The following is an 8,185-nucleotide window of genomic DNA, read 5'->3' as shown; positions in this document are numbered from 1 at the left end:
ACACACACAATAGCACAACACACACGAGCCACATAGGGACCACATTCGAACAGCCACTGCCGACACGAACTAGGGCCTGTGCGCGGAGAGCGTATGTCACTCTCCAGTTATGCTCTCCCGCTGCTGATCGGAACAAGAGCAGCTATACTGTGAGGCCTGGTGAGGAGATGGGCAGTGAGGGGCATGCCCACGGTGGAAAGCCCTGGTTCCCGGCGCGCACTGGGAGCCCCGCCCTCTGCCAGTGCTGCCCGCAGCCCCTGCTGGGGTCCTGCCCGGGCTCCCGGGGAGCTCTTTGGCTTAGGTGGGGCCAGGGAGTAGTGAGTGGGGTCAGGGAGTTGAAGCTGTGAGCTTGGATTGAGGGAGCCAAGAGGAATCAGCCTGAAAAGTGGAGGGCCAAGGGTAGGGGCAGTGTGGGGCTCTCAGAAGGAGGGCAGAGCCATGGAGAGTGGAGACGTGAAGAGGGCTGAAGGTGAAGTGGAAGACACCGCCACACCTCGCTCTAACGGAGCCATCCCCTGCTTAGCCCAGGCCCCGCATTCCGGCTCCTGTAAGCACAAAAAGCTCGCCCGCTGCCAGCTCCTCACTCAGAACCGACAGAGGCCTGTGCCTGCCCCAGAGCCAACCCTGTGGCCTTTGGGCCTCTATGGTGCAGCACGCCCTCTGCCTCCAGCACAGGACAGAGCCCGTGGTGGTGCGCAAGGGGTGCTTGTTGACGGAGCGATCGTCAGGTAAACCCCGGCTCCCAAGGGGGTTAGGCCAGCAGAGGAACCTGGTTTCGGAAACAGTCTGCTGGTCCAGCATAACGAGCGCCTGTAAGTACTCTCGGCAGACAGTTCTGAAAACAGAACCCGACAACTCCAACTGAAACTGGCCACGGGGTGTCCTGGGCCCTCACCGTGAGCAGCTGGGCCTTCCAGCACCTGGGAGCACGGAGCTGGCAGGAGGCTCCTTCCTCCTCTGCTCCTCTATGGCTCCTCCAGCTCGGGGGTCACTCTGCTCCTTACAGAGCAGCACGTGTACAAGGGCATGAGGGCCCCTGCTCCACCCCATTTCCACGCTCCCTCTCGTCCCCAAGCTGTGGCCACCCCCAGCGCCATGGGGTTGGAGGAGCCACCACACTCCCGGGCCTCCGTTTCTCCTGCTCCCTCATCCTTGCCACCTATGCTGTTGCCCAACTCACCGATGCTTTCCCCAAAAGGTCCTGGGGCTCACACTTCATGTCCACCGTCCTCACCTCCTTTGCCACGGCCAGCCCTCGTCATCCCCTGGGTCTGCAGGGCCCTGGCTCTGGCACCCACCCCGCTCAGCCCGACTCCAGCAGGGCTTCCTCAGCGAGGCACTGCTTTGTCCGTCCATCTGTCCTGCCTCTGGGCCCCTCCTGGCCCCCCAAGCTTATGGAGTCCAGCCAGAATCCCCAGGGGTCCTCAGAGTGCCTCCTCACAATTTACCCAGACCTGAAACCAAGCACCTACTTCATAAATTAAATTCCACTCCTCACTCAGGAGACATTTATTGAGAACCTACTATGTGCCGAGGAAGCACAGTATGTCCTCAAGAGGAACATAGTCCTTGGGGCACACAGACTGGAAAATCAACTCTCAAGACACCAGGTGATCTTTTAAATTCTCGAGATGGCTGGGGACGGAGCTGAATCAGAAAAAGAGGTCAGTATAGGGGAAAGAAGGCTCCAGGCACATACATCTTGAGGATAACGTCTCTTCAGTTATTAATGCGTACTTTCTGGCCAAGGCCTGGTATCACTTCCTGTGGCAGGGTGAGCATACAGGGAGACAAAAGTGAGCACAGATGAGAAGAAAAAGGGGAAGAAATGTAAATTCTTTGGACTCACCTGCCTTGTGACAGACACCCTGCTGAGAACTTGGCATTTATAATCTCATTTAATTGGCAAGGAATCCCAGGAAGTTGATGCTCAGAAGGACTTTGGATGATATGGAGTGATGGCTACAGGATAGGGCAGGCAGGGCGGCATGCTTATTACTCTCACAATCACGATCCTGAGCTCTGGTGCGCTCTGGCGCCAGACGGCCTGGATTCCAGTCCCCTTCTGCCCTCTGTTGGCTGTGTGACCATTGGAAAGTGCACTAACCCCTCTGTTCTTCCATTTCCTCGTTTGTTAAATGGGAATAGCAATTGCACAAATCTCTTAGGGTAGTTGTAAGGGTCACATGAGTTACTGAAAGCCCAACGCACAGAATAGCGCCTGGCACAGAGCTCGTGCTCGCTATTATTACTCTTCTAAGTGCTGTAGGAGTTGGTTTAATCCTCACCGTACCCCTTTGAGCTAAATCTACTATATACTCATTTCACAGATGGGAAAACTGAGGGACAGAGAGGTTCGTTAGTCTTTCCAAGGTCACACAGCTGATGAATGGAGGAACTATTTGAACACAGGCACTTCAAAGGCCACCACTGAGTTCTCCTGTAGGCAGGGGCATCTGTGGAGGTACCAAAGGTGCTGCCCAGCCTGTGGGCACCACAGGCCAAGAAGACCCCTGGGTTAATCTTTGTCTTTCTTAAAAAAAAAAAAAAAGATGCATTTATTGTAAGAATTTTGAAAGTGCTCCTGAAAAAGATTTGAAAACAATTGATCTCCGTCTGTCTCACTTTTCAGGGATGAAAGAAGTGACAGGAGTGACAGGAAGTGATCCACTCTGGGTGGCTGACTTAGTGAATGACGCTATCCAGGCCTGGTCTCTCCCCTGGCCGCCTCCACCCCTGATGGCTTCAAGAGCCCTCCGACAGATTAAAAATCTCCGCAGGTGTCCAGGATGACCACAAACATTCGGGCCACGATGGGGAGGGCAGCTGGTGCTGCTAGTTGGGAACTAGGCCTCTCCCAGAGGAGCCAGGAAGAAGGCCAATGGGCCTAGGCTTGGAGGGAGTCTGCAGAGGCTACCAGGGAGGCTGGGCCTCCACCAGCGCATCTATGCAAATTCAGGGGAGCAATTTGCATAGGGAAAATGTAATTACCCAAATTGGAACAGGGCCAGGACCTCAAGGCCTGGACTGGGGAAGTGCTGGAAGATTCTTCAGAATAGAAAAGCCGCTTCCCTTTTCTCTACCGGCCCCCAACCCTCCCTGGGCCAAGTCAGAGCAGCCTTGGAAATGAGAACATTCCTACTGAGACCCCTGCCAGAGTGGTCGGGGCCTCCCCCTTCTCCCCTTTCCTGTAGCGCTGGGAGTCACTCCTGTAAAGTGAAGGGAGCTTGCACTCCTGTGTCCTCACATTCCCGCCTGGGTTATGTGACAGGGACAATACTTAAACTCTCAAGTTAACAGGTTTGTTTTGTTTTGAATGTTAATACACTGATGAGGGTCTGCTGTCCTCACTGGGAAGAGTTTCATGCTGTGAGCAAGAGTCTGCGTAGAGGTTGTGCACCAACCAACTCTAGGCCTAGAAGGTGGGCAGCAACCCCTCCCAGTGAAAAAGTCTAGGAGAGGAATCTCCAACCGCCTTGGACACATCCTTTCACCTTGACGTTCCCATTCACAAGCTAAGGGAGTTGAATGTAACAACCCCCACGCTTCAGACCAGCTCTAGAATTCTACTCTTCCACGACCTTCTAATTATTCCCCATGGGACTCATGGACAGATGGTCTATGTAATGTCCATGTGTTATGGGAGGAAGGCCATCTCAGCCACACCTCCTCCAGCAGAAGATGGACTAGACATTCAAGAAGCCTGTGATACCCCAGTCATTCAATGACGACACACAAAAAGGCATCAATCCAGCTCTCCATCCGTCTGTCCACTCAGTCATCTGTTCATCCCATCCCTCAAGTGAGGAAGTCTGTGAGCACACACTTGGCTTACGGGGTACTGGGTGAGGAGGTAGAGGGGCTGCGGTACGAAGGTAATTAAGACTCACCTCTCCTCGGGTGCTCACCTGAGTGGGACCGGGGTGGCTTCCTGCCACTGCCATTAGCGTGCCATTCCTGCAGCTGCTGTTAGTTATTCCTTTCCCGGTAAGAGAATGTTTTGTTTAAGGGCTCCTGTTTGATTCCCAAAGCGGGCACGGGCTCTTACAGGAAACAGTGGGGGACTGTTCTATGCATGGAAAGAAGTGCCTTTGCTCAGGGCAAAATCAGCTGCTTGGTGAACTGCTCTGCCTTCCCTTCATGTCAGTATGATTTGAGGGAGCCATTAAGCTTTAACAATGCAGAAAATAAATCCCCATTAAAATATATGCACCTTAAAAGGGCCTAGTTTTCAACCCAACCTGCCCTCCCCAGTCCCACCTACCACTAGCTTGACTCTCCTTCAAGGCTAAGTTAGAAAGCTTCTCCTGATCCTTCCCAGCGGCTAGTGACTGCTCAACCACCCACAGACGTTTACTTACCAAACACCTAGACTAGAATTTGATTTGGATCACAACCAGACTGGATGACAATGTGAGCTCGACCAGAATGCTGTCAGTGGCTGCAGCTTTGTATTCCCATTTCATATTTTCCTGCCCCATTCCTAGAAGACATAGGAATTGGCTCCTTAAATGCTTGTTGAATGAGTGAAGGAATGCACTGGGCTGCGGGATTAGACACTTTCTCTGGCAGCCCCCACCCTAACTGAAACCCATGGTGTTCAAGATCTCTAGCAATGGCAGCCCCCACGGAGCCCAGCTCCAGTCTGTCCTACCCCCGAGAAGCCTATCCCTAGACCCTGATCACATGTGGCTGGGACTTCCATTTGACCCTTACGTCTGTTTATTGACCTCTAATGTCATTTACTTCCTGCTGGGCCACGTACTTTTCATCTGGTTACAATCTGCCTCTCTGGCTGTAGAATGAAGTCTCTAAAAGCCAGGACTTCATGCCACTGTCCCCTTCAGAGACTTGAGTGTGCTGAGTACAGATGGGTGCCCAATACATATTTGTCAATGGCCCCACCGTCTGTCCCATGGCTCAGGATTTGGCTTAAACATCTAAGCAACAGATAGGCAGAGACTAACAGTTTAGAACTGAGACATTTCTCCAGTTGCCCAAAGAAAAAGGGGTCTGGGACGAGGAAGGCTTTAGGGAGAAAGGCAAGGGGATCTGGCAGGAAAGCTGTTTGCTCTACAGAGGACCCCAAGGCCCCTGGTCAGCCTGTCGTGGCAAGACGCGGTGCGGCCCCTTTGCTAAGCCACTACCTCACTTGCCCTGTATTCTCATCTGTCATCCTTTCTTTTCACATCAAGTGCTAGGTCCTTTTGTTTCCCGGGGAAATAAAAATAAATCAGAGACAATCCCAACGCTAATAAACAAGTTTCTAGTTAGTGGGAGAGACAGATATAGAATCAGATATATTATAGAGCAGCCTAGTGCTGCAGAGATGTGCAAAACAAATGATACAAAGGGGTAGCTTTGGGAGACTAGGGCCACTCCCTCTGCCTGTGGGACTTTAAGAAATCTGCCAGAAGAGGTGCTATTAACCTGGGTGAAGCAATTAAAGAAAGAGCCTTCCAGGCAGAGAGGATGGCCAGTGTGCTGGTGTTCTATTCTGTTGTAACGAATCACTACACGTTAGCGGCATACAACAACAGCAGACTTACTATCTCATAGCTCTGAAGGTCAGCAGTCCGATGTGGGTCTCACTGGCCCTAAAGCAATACACTGGCGGGGCTGTGTTCCTTTCTGGAGGCTCCATGAGGGGCCCTCTAGAAGCTGCCAGAACCCCTTGGCTCATGGCCTCTTTCTCCACCTTCAACACCAGCCACAGCTGATTGAGTCCTTCTCACATTGCACAGCTCTGATGCTCTTCTGCGGCCCTTTTCCAATTCTAAGGACACTGTGATGACACTGGACCCACTGGGATAATCCAAAGTAATCACTCTACTGGATGGCCAACTGATTAGCAGCCTTGATGGCTCTTTGCCAGGGAAGAGGTTCATCACAGGTTCCAGGGCCGGTGCACGGGCATCATGGGGAGCCATCATTCTGCCTGCCACAGCAAAGCCAAGGGCGCAGAGATGCGCGAGGACCTGTTCTATCTGGGGACAGAGAAAGGTTCAGAGGTCAGTGTGGAGTCATTGATGGGAAGAACCAGATTTATAAAGGTCCTTGCATACCAAGCACAGTAATGATTCATTCTTTTATCCACTGTGGCTTTTAAGCAGGGAGTGACCTATTTCATTCCTTGTTTTCTTAGCAATCACTCTGGCAGTGGGATGGCAAAGAACCTCAGGGAAGGGAGGCAGGGGGGCTGCTCAGGAAAATCCTGGTGCCGTCCACGTAGGAGGATACAAGGTCAGAACTAAGGTGGTGGCTCGTGGATGAATAGAAGGGGCTGGGCTTGAAGTCACTTGGGAGGACTACTTGTCAGGAGGCCAGCCATGATTGAAGATTGCAAGATGTAGACCATCAGGGAGAGGGAGGCGTCACAGCTGACTGAGAGGTTTCCAGCTTAGGGGCCTGGGGGGATGACGGTTCACTTAACTGCAATGGAGACTATAAAACAGGACACCGTGCATGTACACGGGGGATAATGCAGAGTTTCAGGGGCCAGGGGGACACCCAGGTGAAGAGATGCCACAGGTGGGTCATGAGCTTAGGGGATGGGGAAACTCGTGCTCACTTCACAAGGACATTGTGAAGACTGATTTAAAAAGTCATTCCCGCCAATGCAAGAACAGCAGTAAACATATTGTCACTCACCGGTTCCTCATAGGCAAGGGCACCCATAGTCTCCCCCTCTGAGCATACCATCGTGTGCTCAACAACAAACATGTCACTGGCCCCTTCTTCGTGAGTGCACTGGCCTAGGTTCTACAGGGAACCAAAGGGATCCCTGAGGAGTTCCTGCCCTTGAGAGGTAGGTGCCGGGTATCACTGGGAAGCCAGGACACGTAAGTCAAGAGAAATGTAACAACGAAAATTCCCAAAGACTGGGTCGTCAGGCTTGAGCCCCAAACCTGAGTGTGGTGCAGGTGTCTCCTTGCCTCTTACCCCTCACAACCAGGGGTCATCATCAAGCCCTTTGGATTTTATCTTCTAAACACTTCCCGAGTCTGCTTTCCCTCCTGCTTTAAACTCAAGCCTTCGTTATTCCTCACTTGAATTATTATTAAAAGCTTTCGAGCTGGGCCCCTTGCCTCTAGTCTTGCTCCCCTCCCATCTGTTCTTTAAATGACAGCCCAAAAATGAGTTTTCTGGCTTTAATCTGATCTTAACACTACTCAATTTGAAATGATTCCATAAAACATAGGGAGAAAATTTTAAATGTAAGAGTGGGGAAGTCTTTTCTAAACGTGACATAAAACAGGCAATCCATAAAAGAGAAGAATGATAGATTTGAATACATAAAATTAAAATTTTCTGCTTGGTAAAAAATTGCCATAAACAAAGTTAAAAGACAAACAGCAAATTAAGAAAAAAAAATTTGCAATATAAATGACAAAGCACGGATAGCCTAACTATATAAATGGTGCCTACAAATCAATAAGAGAAAAACCTAACAATCCAATGAGAAAATTGGCAAGGGAACATGAACAGAAAATGAAATATAGATGGCTTTTAAACATACGAAAAGAAGCTCAAATTCACCATAAGAAAAATGCCAATTTCCCTACAATCAGACGCCATCAGGTTGGCCCTGTCAGAAAGTCTGAGAATATACTACATTGATAAGTTTGAGGAAACAGCCACTTTCAAATGCTGTTGGTGGAAATGTGCTACCCAGTTGGAAAGCTGTTAAGTATCTACTGATTTTTAAAATGCATATATTTTTGGGGGGCACCTGGGTGGCTCAGTTGGTTAAGCATCTGCCTTCGGCTCAGGTCATGATCCCAGGGTCCTGGGATCGAGTCCCGCATCGGGCTTCTTGTTCATCAGGGAGTCTGCTTCTCGCTCTGCCTGCTGCTTCCCCTGCTTGTGCTCTCTCTCTCTCTCTGGCAAATAAATAAATAAAATATTTTGAAAAAATTATGAGCTCGGGCATAGTTACAGATGTACACAAACACAAATTTATATATTAGGAGATTCATGAAGAATATTCACAATGTCTTCAACAGGAGACTGCTTCAATAGAGAATCTACCCGGCTGTTAGAACAAATGAGGGGCAGAAAGAGAAGGAGGCAGTGCGACATACTTCTTCCGGAACCATCTCTAAAACACAATAACAGCAATAGAAGTAATACATGGCATCTACTTTATGTCAGGCATTATTCTAGAAGATTTATATATTTATAT

The 8,185-nt window shown here is 50.3% G+C and overlaps 1 long non-coding RNA gene across 1 annotated transcript; it reads right to left on the bottom strand.

Annotated features, from left to right (window-relative positions):
- Positions 1-697: 697 nt before the first annotated feature.
- On the bottom strand, positions 698-7,178 carry LOC125282719 (uncharacterized). The gene is made up of 3 exons (XR_007189890.2): positions 5,550-7,178; positions 4,362-4,483; positions 698-4,069 (listed from the first exon to the last, which is right to left on the bottom strand). It is a non-coding gene; the product is annotated as an uncharacterized LOC125282719 (long non-coding RNA).
- Positions 7,179-8,185: the final 1,007 nt, after the last annotated feature.

Source organism: Ursus arctos, unplaced genomic scaffold (genome assembly GCF_023065955.2).
Source record: "Ursus arctos isolate Adak ecotype North America unplaced genomic scaffold, UrsArc2.0 scaffold_17, whole genome shotgun sequence".
Taxonomy (NCBI): domain Eukaryota; kingdom Metazoa; phylum Chordata; class Mammalia; order Carnivora; family Ursidae; genus Ursus; species Ursus arctos.
The sequence above is the reverse complement of the archived record's forward strand: the minus strand, read 5'-3'. Positions and strand labels throughout refer to the sequence as shown.